Here is a 20,360-nt window from a genome sequence, read left to right on the forward strand (position 1 = left end):
TATAAATAGGAATTTTGGACTTCTTGTGCCTGTAAAAGTTTTAAATGTCTGAGTTAAAAAAATATAATAATAATAATAATAATAATAATAATAATAAAAAAGTGGGTTTCATTGAAAATGCTTTCGTGTAAAACAATTAGAGCTGTTCGGGAAATTAAAGTAGCTGTTGTTGCAACAGAATAAAGCTTGTTTAGTGATGTTTACAAAGGAAGTGGAATCGAAGAAATTGTGAATTGTTTGCTGCGCTAAGGCTCGACAAAGATTATTTTATAGGCGATTGATTGAGGGCGCTGAAAATATGCAATATTTGAGACCGTCCAACATGACGGTTCATTTATAATTTATCTTGAATTAAGCCTTTATTGACAGCAGTTGATAGTAGATCTCTATTACATGTCTTTAGTACGTTTGGTTGTGCCTGTTCACGAGATAACTTGGTGATAAAACTGCAAGTATATGAAATGAACAAATGTTTTCATATTTTGATTACGGACACCCGTTCTTAAAGGCACAGAAAATCAGAAGGGTAGAATGGCGAAAAATCAGTCTATAAAGGTAAAATTCTAATTCAAGCGAATAATTACCAAAATGAAAACGCACCTCACGTCGGCGCAAAGTGAGAGTATGAATATTTTCACAACACAATAATTACCTGTATCGCTTCATGCTAATAACACTTAAAAATCCAACCAGTCTTCAGACTCGCTGGAAAAGTATCTTACAGAACTAGTCTCCTGCTTTTTCTGGATAACTATCGCTGTTTTTGACAATTCTGAAGGCGAGGGCGTTCGCTTCTAATCTTTGAAATGTGTCGGCCAGTAAGAAAAATCTCAGTATGTATGAAATAAAACATCATGACATGGAAAATGCTTAAACGATCTTTATTCACTCGTAACAATGCATTGAAAAACTCATTCGTTCCCTGCGCTCACTCGTTCGTTTTTTTAATGCATCGTGACTCGTGAATAAAAAACGTTCATGCGCACTTTGTAGGACTTATCTCAATATCTCCATGCACACGTCTTTACTCTCTTCCTGCATGTAAATGAATTTTTTGTTTTGGGGGATTAAACAAAATGCGGCAAATATTTAATAAGTGAGAAAATCTATTGTTTTCAATTTCAATAGCTTCATTTTTCTGGTGTATAAGCTGCTGATTACCTCATCTTGTCGATTATTTCACATTGTGCACCGGTACTGGGGTGGCTTAACGCGCTTGTACATTGTGCATCACACTGTACTGACCCGCGTGTAAAAGTCAGTGGTATTATATACGACCGAAGTTAGTTCGAATTCATTCCAATATCACATGATAAAGCTTCGTTACGAGATTATCCTTTACCCAGCTGCTATAATACCTCATCTTATGCGAATGCCATATATTATTGCCGAACGTCTGCACAATGTTTACCTACGTGTGTACTGTGGTGCGTTTGTGACCATTGCGGCTGTCATCATCATTTGTTCGTTGCTCTCCTCGGGTCGGTGATTAATAGGCAGATTCATGCTGACGTCATTGTTTACATTTTTGCTCATTTGCATACGGCTCTGCGTAAAGGAGGGAGCATGTTAGATACAAATTGACTTCAGGCAGTTTGGGTGTAATATTCAAGGAGAAATAGTCCATCAAAAACTGCAAAATTTCTGGGTGGCAAAAGCGCTAATGAGCTCATACATTCTATGTAAAATTTTGAGTGGCCGTGTTGCACAAAAAGTATTCAATGCATCAGGCTCGTATTCATTGGCCGCGTTAATCGTACTTTGGCCTTTCGATATTCAGAACTGATTTATTTTTAGCTCCATCAGAAACTGAATCGCTTATGCTAATGAGGCAAATATTGTAAACGAGGATTCCTCTATAGGAAGGTTGTTACTTTTGCCCTGTTGCAAAACAACACGGTGCGGGGAATCAGTGCGTATAATTCGACCGGATGCGTTTTCATATTAGATTCCCGTAGTAGGGCCAACTATACATGCAGTGGAATTGGCAAAATTTTGCTGTTCAAACCGATATGTATTTGCAGTTCGCTATCGCTGGTGCCAATTTGAGTTACATCGGTCGATTTTTTGGGAATTCATTGGCAGTTCGAGTGGCGAAGGTTGATGTTCGGGACTGGTTGAAGTGACAAACCTTCTATCTATATTTATTGGCTGGAAGTATCTTGTGTCCCATTTTCCCTATATCCATCTAACTGGTCTCTTACCTTCGAATGGAAATATTTTAGCTAGTGTCTAGATACCCGGCAGCCGGAAAGTGTTTTCAAAATACTCCATACCCGGTAGTCTGAAATTATTCTAGAATTTCCACGGAAAAACTCATCCAATCCTTCTTTTAACTGTAGATCTTTGTTTAGAAATGTCAAGCGATTTCAGTTATAATTTCGGCTTTGTAGATGAGGAAATTTTCGAGCTTGGGCATACTATAAAATCTCGATGTTTCGACACTTAAATTCCTACTCTGACCCCGGTATCAACTCTTAGAAAATAATTTCTACAGAAATTGGAGTGTGAACCCTGTGAGAGTATTCAATATTTGTTTAGAAATGCGAAGCGATTCTAAATAGTGTTTCGCTTTTGTTGTGGACGAGTTCTCTTGGTTTCGGCATACTATAAGAACATATATTTTCTGCTGGTATACGGAGTTTACAGTTCATTAACAGTTTGTTTCATTGTTGATTCTATTCACTCTAGGACACGCCATTTGGGGCGTGTCACGTGGGCATTCCTGATTGGTGTGGTTTCAGTATTTATAGACGGTTCAGTGTAATTTAGTCCTCTCACTCTTGCTTTCCACGCTGACATCGAAGTTGCAGCCCCACCCGCCCGCCCTTGTCAGTTTTCGTTATTTTTATCATTGCCAGTAAATTTTTTAGTTTTGTGTTAGATTATAAGTTGTTCAGCGGAAGGACTGTTCTGAAGCATGGTCGGAACACCAATTCGTTGTTAGGCTCTAAGAGATTTTTTGGACAAATGTTAGCGGTCCGTATTGGGGAAGTTTTGATTGCTTGACCATCAAGTCCGTGTAACTCTTAGGATGATCAGTAATGATTTAGTTGAGATTTGTTTGGTAGGTATAAGGACGCTTGTTCGATTATACATCGACAAGAGGACGCTGGCCTAGGATTAGGAGAGCACTTTATCGTCTCCAGCTTATATTCTGAGGTAGTTTATGTGGTAGTAGAACGCTTGTGCATACAATAGAAGGGTGGCGCTGGTGTCCTGTCAAAAATGAAACTGATTAATATGACAAAATTTAATTTCCAGGAAATTACCTTTTTTCAGGCACACTACACTGATTTTCTCGTTTTTCTAATTTCTCATTTATATTATAAACTTTTTTGTAACATTTAAGCCATCCAAGCTGAACCAGTTGTTGAAACAGAGGATGCTAGCCCGACAAAGTCTATGGATCAACCAACTGAACAGGACGAAGATTTTGATGAAGACGCGACTGATGTCAATAGCACTACCTGGCATGATGATGATGACCCTACCTGGGACCCTGAAAAAATTGATAGTGACTATCAAAAAGTTAAAGATGAAGATGACAGTGGCAAAATACATGAAAACCCAAGGTAACTAGCACATTGATTAACTGACCAAAAGTATCTATAAAAAAAACCCCAGAGAACTGAATAAAAAAAAGGGCTTTATATTTGCAATAACAATTTATTCTATTTTTAATAACACATACATGCAATCACTCTTACAGTTTATTTCATGTAATTAAGAAATGTTTCTTTTTATTGCCTTTTAGGCCACACATGGAAGGAAAAGACATCAGGGAAGAACCAAAGGGAATAGTCTTTCTATCGAAGTTACTTCTGCTGTTTGAATTCTGCCACTTGTGCTTCTTTCACAAGCCTAAGATTGCTGTTACACAAACAGGGACCATGTTGACCATAGAATCAGAGTGCGGCAACTGTGGAGAAACAGTCACCTGAAAAAGTCAGCCAGATCTCCTGGGTCGGTTTTCTGCCGGAAATCTACTGCTGAGCTTTGCCGTGTTGTGTGCTGGCACTTCAATAAGGAAGGTGCTTTTGGTGTTTCGACACATGGGTTTGTTGGTTTATCACAAACCAACATATTATTACCACCAAAGGCACCTCCTTATTCCATCTGTAGTGGCTTTCTGGCGAAAGCACCAGCAGAAACTACTAGATATGTTGAAAGACCAAGAAGTTGTGCTGGTTGGCGATGGTTGCCATGACAGTATGGGGCACTCGGCCAAGTATGGAACATACACAATATTTTGTTGTACCATTGGTTTAATCGTGTACATTGTCCTTGTGCAGGTACATCATTCTAAATTATATATATTTGATTAAATATACATTGTGTGATTCCAGAAATATCCATATATAGCCAAGGATGGTCATTGGCAATTCTCGCGGGTGTCTCAAGAGCTAAAATTTACAAGGGAAAGTATGAAGAAAAACTGGAAATTGCAGGGAATAAGAAGGCTTCAAACCAAAAAAAAAATCCTTGGAAGAGGCATGGATATTTTCTGGAATCACATATTGATAAATTTAAGAATCCATCTCAAAATAAGTAAGGTAAATCTCTTTTTTATTAGGAATGTCAACTTCACGAGAAATTGTCTTATACAGAGGTCCTCTAAAAGAGGTAGAAATGCCAGATGAATATTACTCTGACTTATTTTTAGTTGGACTACAAATTATTGCATTTCTGTTCAACTCTTTCAGGCAAATCAGGCAGGCAGCAGCTCAGGCATGGAGTTCCTAGCCTTCCAAAATTAAAGGCCTTCACTTTTCTTTTAAGGCACAGCAATGATCATAAAGTCATTCATAAGTGACAGACATATGTCGATAGCCAAGTGGATGAAGGAGGACTGTCTGAGACGTTGTAGAGAAATTGGAAAACCAGCGGTGCAACACTTCTTTGACAGCTGGCATATTGTATTGCAAAAAGTAAGCTATGTTTTCACTATCAATGTCATTTTTGGTCAGTATAAGAAAAATTAGTCTTGAATGATTCTCAATTGTTGTATAACTGTTTTGAAAGTATAATGTTTATCTTCATTCTTGAAAACATTTATCTGTATTGCAGTTTGATTCCAACCTGTAAAAGGAGGGAGAAACCAAAAACAAAATGATTCTTTGCCTGCACCAACAATAGCTTATTATAATAACATCCCCCACAGTTCTAGCTGGAGTATGACTTGGTTAAATTTTACATGATTATTTAACTGACCATAATTGTTTCATGTCCAATAATTCCTAGAAATCTAGAAAGTGCTGATAAAACAAAGCAAAGAAAAGAACTGTGAAATTATTGGCAGATGGAGAAAGCCTGTGTGCGCCAATTTTATTAGGCCGTCACATCTAATAAAGAGACCCTTGAAGGATTGAAATTGACGAAATTCCATGCCTTCCTCTCACATGTCCTCAACAAACACACAGGTCTTCCTAACCCAGCATTCAATGCTTGTGCACATGGAATCATCACAACTCCACGTGTATGGATGACCAAAGGTATATAGGAAAACAATTATGTAGTCATAGGCTCTAGTCACAGACTGAGCTGGTTGAGCTTTAGTGATGCTCTTATTTTTGTTGTACATTTTGTTCATTTAAATTGCCAACCCCTAACAGAAATATAACCTTTTATTAGCACATCAGTTTTATCATATTTGCAAAACTGTTATGTTTCTTAGTGATTTATCAGAATAATTTCTTTTAATTTCATTAGTGTCAGAGCCATATGAGAAATTATATGCAGCCCTTCACAAGTCATCATTAACCAAAGCTATCGAAAAGGCCTAATCAGTTGAGCAAACCAGCTGCCTAGAGGGGCTACCATTCTGTGGTGAATCAATTTGCCCCGAAAATGTATTCTTATTCCTACCTAGGAATGCTGTATAGGTTAGTAGTACCATGTTTGAAATTCTTAAGCAGTTGTTAACTATAGTAATCTTAAATAAAAGCATCACAAGCTGAACAATAAGATTCCAGGCCAGCTGTTAGTGAAAAATGGTACATTGTAAGTTGGATCTATAAATAATAATTTTTGATTTTTTTAACCTGAAGAAGGCCAAAAGACTGAGACTGTGTAACAGTCCAGAACAGTCAAGAGCTGGTCTCTTCATGACATTCTTTGCACTTGTGAAACAAATTTAAGTGGAGACGTTGTATCCTAGCATCCTCAAAATGGTAGTTTGCAGTTATAAAAATATTTTCTGTTCTTATCACAATTTGTGATGTGCTTATGATGTACATTTCTTCTCTACTTTAATAGAATAATAATGGCCGCACTACATTTTAATTACAGTGTAAAGAGGGCGACCAAAGTTGATGACGAGGGAAAGCCTATTCTACATGTCAAATACCTAAAATTTAAAGAGAGAAAAGCGACAGTAAGGGAAGCCAAAGTGGCATCAAACTATGGTATGCTATCAATCTCTAAATACATCAATGCATGAATATAATGAACATAATACCAAATCATCCTCATTTAATACTACAAAACTACTAAAATAGATTGTCTTTTGAACAGATTATGTTGCAGAAATCTAAAAAACCCTTACAACAACCCCAAGGGCAGAACTTAAGTTGCTGGAAGAAGAGCTAAAGCATGAAGTCCCTGATCCTATGCACAACATGCTGGAGGATAAAGATAAGGGGAGGCAATTATCAAATATAAGCGACAGAAAGAAAGGGAAACAGTAATAATCCCACCTACATACACTGGTACATTGTTTATTGTTATTTGTTTATTGAAATGACAATTAACATCATGGCTGGTTTTTGTAGGGATTAATTTTCTTAGATTTATGTGAATGTACTGTCTCTGATAGCCTCCACATGCAAGTACACTGCATGCTACACGGTATTTCAGCAAAGAAAATACTACTGGGAATAAAACAAAAGGGATGTGTTGGTTCATTTTGCCATAAATTTTCCTGCACTGATCTGTATTATTAATTTTTTTTTCCTTTTATGTTACATATCTTACATCAGAGGAGGAGCTTGAAGAGACAAATGAGAGGAGGACGGCCAGTGGTAGAAGAACTCCTCACTGTTCAAAGTGTGGACAACCACAACGGGGTCACAAGAGGGACCAGTGTCAATCAGAAGACAATAATTATTGCTACTAGATTTGTATTAAATTTGCAGTATGTGGTTGCAGAAAATAGCCATACTTCCTCCATGGAAGGTGTTTCATTTAAACTCCCCCCCCCCCCCCTCACTAGAACTTTCAGTTGACCCTTATACTTCCCGTAACCCTTCCCCCCTCGGAAATTTCAATGTTGCATAATTTGAAAACGGGTTTGGCCTTGCTCCAGTCTTTTATCGGACTGTCAGGGTCAAGTTAGGTTAGAAATTAACATCAGGATAATAATAGTGTGTTCAATGAAAACAACCAAAGTAATTTACAAAAGTGGGCCATTTTTTTTTATTTCACTCTACCTTTGATGGCCCTTAGAGTTGTGTTTTGTTAAAATGAACAAAGTTGAAATTCACATGGTTTTGGTCTTTCAAAAAACTGCCAGTCCAGAAACATTAATTTTCATCATCTTCAAAGCCGCGGTATTGTCCATTCTCAGCTGGAAAATGCTTTCGTATCTTGTTATATGCACAGCAGGGTAGTGGATAACGCCTCGAGCTACCAATATAATCCCAGAGTAGCCTGGTAAACTGCCGGTAAGCCACTGACCTCAGGAACCTGACAGAACAACAAATAATAAATTGTATATATAATGGGAAGAAGCGTTTTGAGTCTGTGTGTGTGTGTGTGTGTGTGTGTGTGTGTGTGTGTGTGTGTGTGTGTGTGTGTGTGTGTGTGTGTGAAGCCATGGCTGACATGTGTGTGTGTGTGTGTGTGTGTGTGTGTGTGTGTGTGTGTGAAGCCATGGCTGACATCATGAATAAAGTTCGTTGTGTTCGTATCTGTACGGAGCTTAAGCAACCACCACGACGAGCGGAGGACGACGACCGGAAGTAGCAAGAATGTCATTGCGCAAGCGCGAACCAAGAATTCCGTCGTCGTCTTATCGTCGACGACTTGAGATGGACCAGTTTCACGTCGTCGTGAACTTCCGAACTTCAAAGCAGTTTTTCTCAGTAAAAGGTGCGGCTTTATTGTCGTTTTTTTGACAGTCTATGGCCGGTTGGAGTTTTTATTCGCTTCTTCGGTTGAGTTAAACCTCCCTGTTCAGTTTTCTAAACAAATAAAATTCGAAAATCCACTAACTCATTTTCCTTCCTCCGCACAACAGATGTCAAGTCAAGCGGTGAAAGCGACCACGTTAGGTTTAAATTTATTTGAGTATATTTTATGAATGAGTGCTGTTTATCATTTTTATTGAATGAAAAGGTTTAAATGGCAGTGCAATACACCTCTGCGTTCGGTCAAAAGCTGTGTGTATGGAACTGTCGGTTTTTGCTACAAAAAAAATTTTGCGTGTTGCTGTTCTTCCGTCGAGACACTTTAAACAGCAAAGAATTTTTCAGATCGGTGTGTCAACATGAGCGTGAATACCTCCCAGGTTTTGCGAATCTATTTTCGAAGATCTAGATTGACAGCCATAAAAATTATTCCGACTAAATCACACCGGAAAAAATAGTATTCTTGTTTGAAGCGCGACGACTGATCTGTGCCGATCGCTAGCTAGCATTATATTGATTAAAATTGACAGACTTCCGTCGTTTGCTCGCCAAAGGAAGGAGCATCAAAGGTAGAACATATCAGGCTAAAGCACGTTGAAAATCAGGCAAGCCTTGGGCAATATAGGTTTGTTTATACCAGCAACATTTACAAATTAATTTTAATCTCGAATAACTTCCGTAAAATTTATATTTTAAACTTTTATCATGTATAAACTATTGTAAATAAAGCTAAAGCTTAATAATTCCTTGGACTTTTGATGTTCAGGAATTGAATAACCTACTCTGGAGCTTTCGATATAGGTGAAAATTTGATCCATGACTGAGAAGAAGGTTTTGGAGGTCTCTGAACCATGTTATTTCTTAAACTGAAGAAGCGAGAGTAAACAAAAATTTCAGACGTCACCATCCCCTCCACCCCCGCATTGAGACGACTGGAGCGTAACAAAGGCCATAGCCCTGTGCTCTCTCTCTCTCTGGTTGAAATTCTGTGGTCTGAAAAATATCCGGAGAAGTCACTGCTTAAGTGAACTTGTGTTTCATGATTGATGAATAAATCTCAATTTAATCATAGGGACGGGTTCAGTTACATCTTTTAAGTTTATTTCGAAGTAAATCACTTTTTTTTTTTTTTTAACCAATGACCAGACAAAGGATACGAATACACGGTCAACAATGTTACGCTTCTTTTCAAAGGATCGATCTCATGATACGTAACTCGGCCGCCTCATTCGATTCTAAATAAGAATAGTTTTCATCTCAGTGTTTCCTTCATCATTTGAATCAATGAGACCAGTTAATATTACCGGTAGAAATATTCCAACAACGAACGTTTCAATCAATGAATACAGAACTTCCTTCAATACAATCTGTTCCTCAAAATCTTTAGGTTTATAATTATTAGGGATTGACTCGGAATGAGGTTCCCAGCTTAAGATTGTTATTAAGCATATTATTAACAAAGTGACTAAGAAAACATATCTTTTTTCTGAAAAGATATTCGCCACCGAAGCTTCTGGTTTAGTCTCGTCTGTTGGCGTGTCTTGAATAATTATATTCCCTGTCGCCGAAACCAGTACAATGACAAAAATGACTGAAGCAAAAAGAATGGCTTTCAGGGCCATACGAGAAAGATTCTGTGAGGAAAAGCAGTTGTACCACCATATTGTTACTGAGCCAGTGAGTCCCAGAGCAAGGACGGCATATATTTTGAATCTGGTTGAAAACTCTCGGTTCCCACTCTTCACTGGGGTTTCATAAAAGATAGTTATTATCGCCATCAAATTACAGGCTTGAAAGAACATCAAAGAAAGTGACAGGACCCTGACGATACTACAGCTTTCTTCGAGCTGATAACTTGCAAATCCTTTCCACGATTCTACGGCGTCAGCGACGAGAATTGTAACTTGGCAAATCTACTGAACAACGAGAAACATTCTGCCTCTTTGAAGAAACGTGTATTTTGCTTTGTCTTTGAAACAACTCAGTAGCAGCCGTAAGTTAAAGACGACTGCGGTTAGTTCCAAAAGTATAAGGAAGATCATAAATATCAAACCCATGATGTGCGAAAAAATGGTTCTGTCCTCGTGTACCAGTTTACAAGAGTCAATACTAAAGACCAAACAATACGCAGTAGCTAACCGATGACTCCTAAACAAAGAAAGAACAATGGTAATTCCCTTGTGAACCGGTACACCCATCCTCGGAGACCCAGGGGCTGTGGGTCGATTTCAAGTTAGGGCATGAAGAGCTTAAGCTCTTCATGCCCTAACTTGAAATCGACTCAGCCCCTGGGTCTCCGAGGATGCGGTACACCAGGACAGAACCGAAAAAATAAAAGAAATTGGCGGTACCCTGTTTTTCTGTATGTCACGGCTTAAAGCTATTTGATTTACATTATTTAATTTAAAGACAGGTCTTCTTTTGCATATTTTTTCTACATGAGCAATTTTTCAGTAGAAATCATGTTTTGTAATGGAAAAACACGAAGAAAACAAACTTTTTGTTGGGTTTGTTTTGATGTAAGTTTTAAACGAATGTTATTTGGATTTCTCATTTCTCTGCAGGGTTGAAATTCAACAAGTACAACAGGTACTGATTGTAAGGAAATATTTATTGCACGCAATATATATCTTGATATTATACCAGTGTCGAGAGAAACAGTTCGATTTTTCTACCAAGAAACTTAATCATATTATTTCTTGTAGCGGAGCCGAAGAAAGTGTATCCAAGGGTACAATCGTAATGCGATTTGTTACCATGTATCAGAGCGAAGATATTATAAGAAGCAATGTAAAACAAATGGAGGTTTTTTGGATCAATTATATAACAGCGCAGAATACTATAATGCATAATACTTCACACCACCATCACGCCACTTTCAATCACGCTCTATCCTCGTGCAAGGCGATGTTGGTTACCATTCGCGTAAAACAGTGCAACGTTCAACCTAGTTCCTAAGGTCTCTCATCTCCCCACCCCCTGGAGCGAGAGGTCCTGAGTACGCAGTTTTGCAAAGTCACCCTCTGATATTGTAGCAGTACTTTCAGTATAGCGCGCTCAGCGACAACGGAAGAAAAACACTTTTAATTTTGGATCTCAATGAACCCCACACGTGGAAACGATACTAGTTATGTGATAGCCGACGAAAGGCTAACGTTCTAATTTACCCGGTTACGGGAGACTTCAGATATCTTTCGAAATTTTCTTGCAAACTCGTCGAGCATCGTGCTCTTCGGAAGTTATATTCGCAAAGTTTAAGATGTGAGTAGTCTGCCCCTCTATAAAATTCACAGCGTTCACCGCGCTGCTATATTTATACGAGGAAAAATTGTCCAATACTTGCGAGAGGATTACGTAACTTCGAGAGAAAATTATGGGACAGAAGGGGAGAAATCAGAACGTTGGCCGGGGAACGTCAATTTCATTTAAGCTATTTTTAGCATGGGATGGAAAGCATTGTGGTTTTCTTAGTGTAGTTTTTTACTGTAGAAGTCAGTTTAATGTAAATAGAAAAAATCTCGGTATTAATCATTTTCGGCGCACACCATATTGAACCACTGCTGTATGAAGAATTGGAACAGTCGCAATTTACGAAGGGCTCCTGTATTCGATGATGGCCAAATTTGCAGTCGGAATCGTTTTACCGGTGGCTTTGTATGATTTGATAAATTGGAACTATGTACTAGGCATTGTAGCTACATCTGTTATTTAAAAGGAAAGCAAGCTATAAGCGAAACAGAAGCACGTACACAATACAGTCGAATACAGGGCCACTTTTGAAGATGCATATGTCTAATGACTTGTTTGGCTCGGCAGTGGATGAGAGACTGAAGTATAACGAACACGCGCGTAGCAGACGATCCGAGCCGGCTCGTTTGGTGGGTGGTAAATAGAAATTAGTCTTTGTTCTTTTGTTTAATTCGACGTTAACATTTACAATTATAGGAATTGGCCGCTACCGGTATCCTTTACCATCACCAGAAATCGGGGACATTTCGAGCCCGTTGACCCGTTACGAAATGTCAGCGGTATATCGTACTACAGACAATTCAGTATGGCGGCGGTGGAAGTGAAGCGAACACGTAACTTTCTATTTTCGTAAAACCCCACCAGAGAAAGGCCTGGTACCTTTCTATCCCAGAAAGCAAAAGGAGACTTCAAAACAAGGAAAATGGCGGCCAAATTGTGCAGTTACGAGGACTTATATCTTTCGTGTTCTACCTTCCTAAAATTGGGGTATTTGAAAATGGCGTATTTGGCTTTTGAGCTCTGTGAAAATGGGAAGAGTTTCCCGGCTCCAGAAAAATTTGTCGGTAAACATATTCGACCATTTAAGAGCAATTTAGTTGAGCAAACTTCTGCAGAATGCATATCGATCTACGAAGTTGCGAATCTTCACAAGGTTGTTCCCACGACAAAAGATTTGTAACACCTAGTCGAAGCAGATTTAAAGAGTTTGTATGGGAAAATGGAGTCAAAATTATGAGTTTACTCGTATATCTTGGGAAAAGGCACAGGGGTCCACACAAGCGGCGTGTCTGGTCGTTTGTTCGAAATATAAAGAAATGTAGAAATGTGGAAAAATGCCAATATTACACCGGTGTTCAAAAAAGGGAATAGGAATCTTAGAGAGAACTATCGTCAGATCTCACTAACGTGTATTCTATGCAAAATTGCGGAGAAGGTGGTGAGGAATCGAGTCGTTGATTTTTGGTCTGATCAAAATCTTTTCAACCCAGATCAATTCGCGTACCTCAGCGGTAAATCCACTCTATTGCAGTTGTTAGCTTGTTATGATGACTGGGCTAAAGCTAGAAATTGTTCTAAACCTACTGACGTTATCTTTCTAGACATGTCCAAAGCTTTTGATAGTGTACCACACGAGCGTTTACTGCTTAAGCTGAATAGGTACGCCATAGATGGGCCTTTACTGCAGTGGTTTAAACATTTTTTGACAAACAGAATGCAACGCGTTGTTATTAGAGGAAAGTGTTCGGGTTGGACGTCATTGAAGTCCAGGGTGCCCCAAGGAACAATTCTTGGCCCTATTTTGTTTATCATGTACATAAATGACATCTCAACAGATTTGACTTCTACTATTAAGATTTATGCAGATGATACTAAAATCTACCGAACAATCAGTTCGCCAGATGTTGATATCCCTGCCCTGTAGAGTGACCTAGATCGATTGAGTATATGGGCAAATAAATGGCAAATGCACTTCAATCCGGATAAATGCGAGGTCATGCGTATTACATATAGAAAGGATAAAACTAAACCAATTTACTCGCTGGGGTCGCTGGGGGGGGGGGGGGGGCAATTTAGGTCGGTAGAGAATACTAAGGACCTTGGAGTAGCCATCTCTTCTGACCTGTCCTGGGGCTTGCATGTATCTGCAACGGAAAAAAAGGCAAATATGGTACTAGGTATCATAAGGCGGTCCATCGGAACTAATAGCCAGTACGTGTTTTCGCAGCTCTATAAGTCACTGGTCAGGCCCATACTGGAGTATGCGGCTCCTGTTTGGAGTCCGTATTTGATTTAGGATATTACGGCTCTAGAAACGGTTCAACGAAGAGCTTCGCGACTAGCTTTAAGGCAGAAACGAGGCGAAATGAAATACGAACACCGTTGTAGCTTACTAAAATGGCAAACACTAAAAAAGCGGAGAGAATTTCTATCTCTGGTTCAATGTTATAAGATAGTTTTTAGTGTTGATCACCTCTCTTTCCCAGATTTCTTTGTGTTTGCCAATAAGCGTACAAGAGCTATCCACGACTATAAACTTTACCTGAAAAGAGCGGTTTGTAATTGTTACAAATATTGTTTCTACATTCGCATTGTGGGAAAATGGAATAGCTTGCCAGGATACGTTGTCCACGCCGAATCATTGTCTGTTTTTAAGAGTAGACTTAAAATTTATTTGAATATTCATTGAATATTTTTTGAATCTGTAGCCTTTAAATTTTATCTTTTGTATGTTTTTAGTCAGGTAAATTGTTTTTATACAGGGCTAACCTCACGATTTTCCCTTTTCAGGATGTATTTTTTACATTTGCGTTTTAGCTTCCTGAATAAATGTTATGTTATGTATGGGAGAATATTGAAGAGTCCTAATATCGTAAACTTATATCAAGGAATGTCTATGTTAAGGCTCGAAATAAATGTAAACCTACCTCACTTGCCGTGTATTGTCGTTTCTGTGGTTCTAAATGGCGAATTTGAGCTATTTGGTAGATTTTGCGTTGACTGTTACTTTACTGTAGAAGAAGGAGACAAGGGTGGAAAGCTCATTTTCGATCGCTCCAGCGCGAAGCCGATTGTCACCCAGAAATTAGAATCGCCCGGCTTCCAAATCAAACACCAGATAAACTAAAAGGTTGACACTTCTTCTCGTGTCATTCAATGGAATATCCATTCAAAATCTAAGTGCTAACCGCCGAAAAACTTTTGAGAAATGCAGCTTTCCAAGCAATCGGCATCCGCGGCACAGATTTCGCGTGCCAGGGAGTAACCGTCATGCTGTTTGCTCCGCGCTGATTGGATGGTGGTGAACAAGATAGATAGATAGATACGTATGATGCACGATTCTTGCAGTAGAGAGCGCTATTTATGCAATAGCGAAAATCAGACCTTAAAAAAACCAGGCCTGTACGGGATTCGAACCACTGACCTCTGCGATACTGGTGCAGCGCTCTACCAATTGAGCTAACAAGCCAATTGGGAGCAGGCCGTTAAGTTGATTCGTAATAAACCCGTGATGATAAATCAGATACAATGAATATATGAAGTTCATATATTTTGAACTGATTTTCGCTATTGCATAAATAGCGCTCTCTACTGCGAGGATCGTGCATCATACGTATCTACAACCGCAGTTCAAAATATATGAACTTCACATATTTCATTGTATCTGATTTATCACTTTCACGGGTTTATTACGAATCAACTTAACGGCCTGCTCCCAGTTGGCTTGTTAGCTCAATTGGTAGAGCGCTGCACTAGTATCACAGAGGTCGGTGGTTCGAATCCCGTACAGGCCTGATTTTTTTCAGGTCTGCTTTTCGCTATTACTTAAATAGCGCTATCTACTGCGAGGATCGTGCATCATGCGTACAGCGCTCTTCATTCGCTATCGGTGCTTTCATGCCGACAAGGTGGACCTCAATGGCGCTATATTCTGTAGTTGCTCCACCTGCATATTGGCGCCCTTGTTTAGAAAGAGTTGCCCATAGTCGGATCCTTGTGTTTGCGTAGAGGTTTTTGGAATCGCTCAGGGGCAAATAATGGCAAGTTGCATAGGGGAATAAATATAACAGATAACAACATCCATTACTGCATTACCTTTGCTACTACTAACAAGTCAGGTTTCAAAACGCGCTTTAAAAGTTATTTGCATCACGCTTGATCACGGTTGCTAATGGAACAAAATAATCACTAGTTATTACAAACTACAAGTGAAAGGAATAGAGAAACGTAACCAACAGAAGAAAAGCAATAGGACAAGGAAAGACACTAACAAACGTTGTATGATTTGTGGACACGAAGGACGGAAAAAACCGAGAGCTGGTCGCAGTGAAGGAATCGATGTTAACCTAATAAACTCTGCTACTCCAGTGCCGATAAGCTTATACAAAATGAATTTAAACAAAGCATAATTATACGAAAAAACCTAATGGAACATAAATCACCGCGGGTGAAAGAATGCGAAAAACAATAGGAAAAATGCACATGCAAAACACAAAAAATGCAATTGGGAATGAAAATGGAATGCCGCACTTATTACAACCTTCGACACTCCGGCTCCATCCCAAGAAAAAACAAACAGACAAACAAACAAACAGACAAAACACTTTGAACTTCTTAATACATAAAATACTGTTCTATTACACAAAAATGACACAATTTCTACTTAGACACTATTTATCTTTGTACAGTCAAAGTGAACTTTAAACTTTAAACTCAATTATACTTCATTCTCGTGACATTCCGAAGGGTACGCTTCTCTACATGAAAACGCTATGTAAAGGAAGAGTTGTTTCTTACAAATACGAAAAAAAAAATGTTTATGAAGCTAGTCATTATAATCCATCTAGTTTTCAACAACTTTTTTTTCAAAACTTGTGTTTCCAAACTCGGGGCAGTGTGGCTTATCTGCAAGTGCGGCTTGTACGCCGGTATTTGTGGTAAACGAATTTCCTAAATCTATTGCTGAATAGACCACTTTTATAAATGGCTGCCGGATTAATATTACTTTGTTGAAATATAAATTAGCCCTTCTGGCCTCTCTTGAGATAATGTATTATTTTGAGTTTTGTACTGGAGAACGAGGTCAGCAAGGCTAATTTAAATTTAAACAAAAGAATATTAATCCAGCAGCCATTTACGAAAGTGGTCTATAAAAGCAAAACTCTGCACTAGTGCCTCTTTAAAAAATTGGGCGGATTCTTTCCTCATTCGATTCTAAATAAGAATAGTTTTCATCTCAGTTTTTCCTTCATCATTTGAATCAATGAGACCAGTTAATATTACCGGTAGAAATATTCCAACAACGAACGTTTCAATCAATGAATACAGAACTTCCTTCAATACAATCTGTTCCTCAAAATCTTTAGGTTTATAATTATTAGGGATTGACTCGGAGTGAGGTTCCCAGCTTAAGATTGTTATTAAGCATATTATTAACAAAGTAACTAAGAAAACATATCTTTTTTCTGAAAAGATATTCGCCACCGAAGCTTCTGGTTTAGTCTCGTCTGTTGGCGTGTCTTGAATATTTATATTCCCTGTCGCCGAAACCAGTACAATGACAAAAATGACTGAAGCAAAAAGAATGGCTTTCAGGGCCATACGAGAAAGATTCTGTGAGGAAAAGCAGTTGTACCACCATATTGTTACTGAGCCAGTGAGTCCCAGAGCAAGGACGGCATATATTTTGAATCTGGTTGAAAACTCTCGGTTCCCACTCTTCACTGGGGTTTCATAAAAGATAGTTATTATCGCCATCAAATTACAGGCTTGAAAGAACATCAAAGAGAGTGACAGGACCCTGAAGATACTACAGCTTTCTTCGAGCTGATAACTTGCAAATCCTTTCCACGATTCTACGGCGTCAGCGACGAGAATTGTAACTTGGCAAATCCACTGAACAACGAGAAACATTCTGCCTCTTTGAAGAAACGTGTATTTTGTTTTGTCTTTGAAACAACTCAGTAGCAGCCGTAAGTTAAAGACGCCTGCGGTTAGTTCCAAAAGTGTAAGGAAGATCATAAATATCAAACCCATGATGTGCGAAAAAATGGTTCTGTCCTCGTGTACCGGTTCACAAGAGCCAATACTAAAGACCAAACAATACACAGGAGCTAACCGATGACTCCTGAAAAAAGAAAGAACAATGGTAATTCCCTTGTAAACCGGTACACCAGGACAGAACCGAAAAAATAAAAGAAGCAGGCGGTACTCGGTTTTTCTGTATGTCACGGCTGAAAGCTAGTTGATTTACATTATTTAATTTAAAGACAGGTCTTCTTTTGCATAATTTTTCTACATGAGCAATATTTCAGTAGAAACCATGTTTTGTCATGGAAAAACACAAAGAAAACACAAAGAAAACAAACTTTTTGTTGGGTTTGTTTTGATGTAAGTTTTAAACGAATGTTATTTGGATTTCTCATTTCTCTGCAGGGTTGAAATTCAACGAGTACAACAGGTACTGATTGTTAGGAAATATTTATTGCACGCAGTATCTTGATATTATACCAGTGTCGAGAGAAACAGTTCGATTTTTCTACCAAGAAACTTAATCATATTATTTCTTGTAGCGGAGCCGAAGAAAGTGTATCCAAGGGTACAATCGTAATGCGATTTGTTACCTATATATCAGAACGAAGATATTATGAGGAGCAATGTAAAACAAATGGAGGTTTTTTGGATTAATTATATAACAGCTCAGAATACTATAATGCATAATACTTCACACCACCATCACGCCACTTTCAATCACGCTCTATCCTCGTGCAAGGCGATGTTGGTTACCATTCGCGGAAAAAAGTGCAACGTTCAACCTAGTTCCTAGGGTCTCTCATCTTCCCACCCCCTGGAGCGAGAGGTCCTGAGTACGCAGTTTTGCAAGGTCACCCTCTAATATTGTAGCAGTATTTTTAGTACAGCGCGCTCAGAGACAACGGAAGAAAAACACTTTTAATTTTGGATCTCAATAAACCCCACACGTGGAAACGATACTAGTTATATGATAGCCGACGAAAGGCTAACGTTCGAATTTACCCGGTTTCGGGAGACTTTTTAGATATCTTTCGAAATTTTCTTGCAAACTCGTTGAGCATCGTGCTTGAGGTTTCATTCGCAAAGTTTAAGATGTGAGTGGTCTGCCCCTCTATCAAATTCACAGCGTTCACCGCGCTGCTATATTTATACAAGGAAAAATTGTCCAATACTTGCGAGAAGATTACGTAGCTTCGAGAGAAAATTATGGGACAGAAGGGGAGAAATCAGAACGTTGGCCGGGGAACGTCAATTTAATTTAAGCTATTTATAGCATGGGATGGAAAGCATTGTGGTTTTCCTAATGTAGTTTCTTACTGTAGAAGTCAGTTTAATCTAAAAAGAAAAAATCTCGGTATTAATCATTTTCGGCGCACACCGTATTGAACCACTGCTGTATGAAGAATTGGAACAGTCGCAATTTACGAAGGGCTCCTGTATTCGATGATGGCCAAATTTGCAGTCGGAATCGTTTTACTGGTGGCTTTGTATGATTTGATAAATTAGAACTATGTACTAGGCAACAAACAAATTGTATCTACATCCGTTCTTTAAAAGGAAAGCAAGGTATATGCGAAACAGAAGCACGTACACAATACAGTCGAATACAGGGCCACTTTTGAAGATGCATATGTCTAATGACTTGTTTGGCTCGGCAGTGGATGAGAGACCGAAGTATAACGAACACGCGCGTAGCAGACGATCCGAGCCGGCTCGTTTGGTGGGTGGTAAATAGAAATTAGTCTTTGTTCTTTTGTTTAATTCGACGTTAACATTTACAATCATAGGAATTGGCCGCTACCGGTATCCTTTAACATCACCAGAAATCGGGGACATTTCGAGCCCGTTACGAAATGTCAGCGGTATATCGTACTACAGACAATTCAATATGGCGGCGGTGGAAGTGAAGCGAACACGTAACTTTCTATTTTCGTAAAACCCCACCAGAGAAAGGCCTGGTACCTTTCTATCCCAGAAAGTCAAAGGAGACTTAAAAATAAGGAAAATGGCGGCCAAATTGTGCAGTTACTGGGACTTGTATCTTTCGTGTTCTACCTTCCTAAAATTGGGGTATTTGAAAATGGCGTATTTGGCTTTTGAGCTCTGTGAAAATACGAAGAGTTTCCCGGCTCCAGGAAAATTTGTCGGTCAACATATTCGACCGTTTACGAGCAATATAGTTGAGCAAACTTCTGCAGAATGCATATCGATCTACGAAGTTGCGAATCTTCACAAGGTTGTTCCCACGACCACAGGCAGCCCAAGCTCAGTACTAGAAAAGCGGACGTGACTCTTAACGTGTTGCGCAACATTTTATATTTATAAAGGTTTGTATGGGATGTTATCGGTTTGCCTTAAAAGAGAGAAAAAAATGTCTTGTTTTGAAATAAAATGGGCTTACCTTATTGCTTTGTTGTTTTCTTTGTTGATTCCGAACGTCTCAGGCCATTTTGAAGCGTTTTCGGCGAGTTAGCGCTATGTTGGTGTTCAACTGCTAAAAGAACTTTCTTTAAGAAGAAAGCGTTTTCGGCGAGTTAGCGCTATGTTGGTGTTCAACTGCTAAAACAACTTTCTTTAAGCAGTTGAACGCCAAAATAGCGCTAACTCGCCGAAAACGCTTCAAAATGGCCTGAGACGTTCGGAATCAACAAAGAAAACAACAAAGCAATAAGGTAAGCCCATTTTATTTCAAAACAAGTCATTTTTTTCTCTCTTTTAAGGCAAACCGATAACATCCCATACAAACCTTTATAAATATAAAATGTTGCGCAACACGTTAAGAGTCACGTCCGCTTTTCTAGTACTGAGCTTGGGCGGCCTGTGCCACGACAAAAGATTTGTAACACCTAGTCGAAGCAGATTTTAAGAGTTTGTATGGGAAAATGGAGTCAAAATTATGAGTTTACTCGTATACCTTGGGAAAAGGCACAGGGGGCCCACACAAGCGGC

At 38.9% G+C, this 20,360-nt stretch overlaps 1 long non-coding RNA gene and 1 pseudogene across 2 annotated transcripts; one reads left to right on the plus strand and one right to left on the minus strand.

The window, feature by feature from the left end:
• Positions 1-355: 355 nt before the first annotated feature.
• On the plus strand, positions 356-7,721 carry LOC148729528 (uncharacterized; annotated as a pseudogene). Its single transcript, XR_016002552.1, has 8 exons — positions 356-3,575; positions 3,758-4,295; positions 4,707-4,931; positions 5,253-5,495; positions 5,713-5,885; positions 6,259-6,407; positions 6,517-6,710; positions 6,981-7,721. The product of XR_016002552.1 is annotated as an uncharacterized LOC148729528 (transcript).
• Positions 4,553-19,914, minus strand: LOC148729529 (uncharacterized). The gene is made up of 2 exons (XR_016002553.1): positions 19,813-19,914; positions 4,553-5,082 (listed from the first exon to the last, which is right to left on the minus strand). It is a non-coding gene; the product is annotated as an uncharacterized LOC148729529 (long non-coding RNA).
• Between the last annotated feature and the right edge of the window lie 446 nt (positions 19,915-20,360).

This window comes from Stylophora pistillata, chromosome 6, assembly GCF_964205215.1.
Source record: "Stylophora pistillata chromosome 6, jaStyPist1.2, whole genome shotgun sequence".
NCBI lineage: Eukaryota > Metazoa > Cnidaria > Anthozoa > Scleractinia > Pocilloporidae > Stylophora > Stylophora pistillata.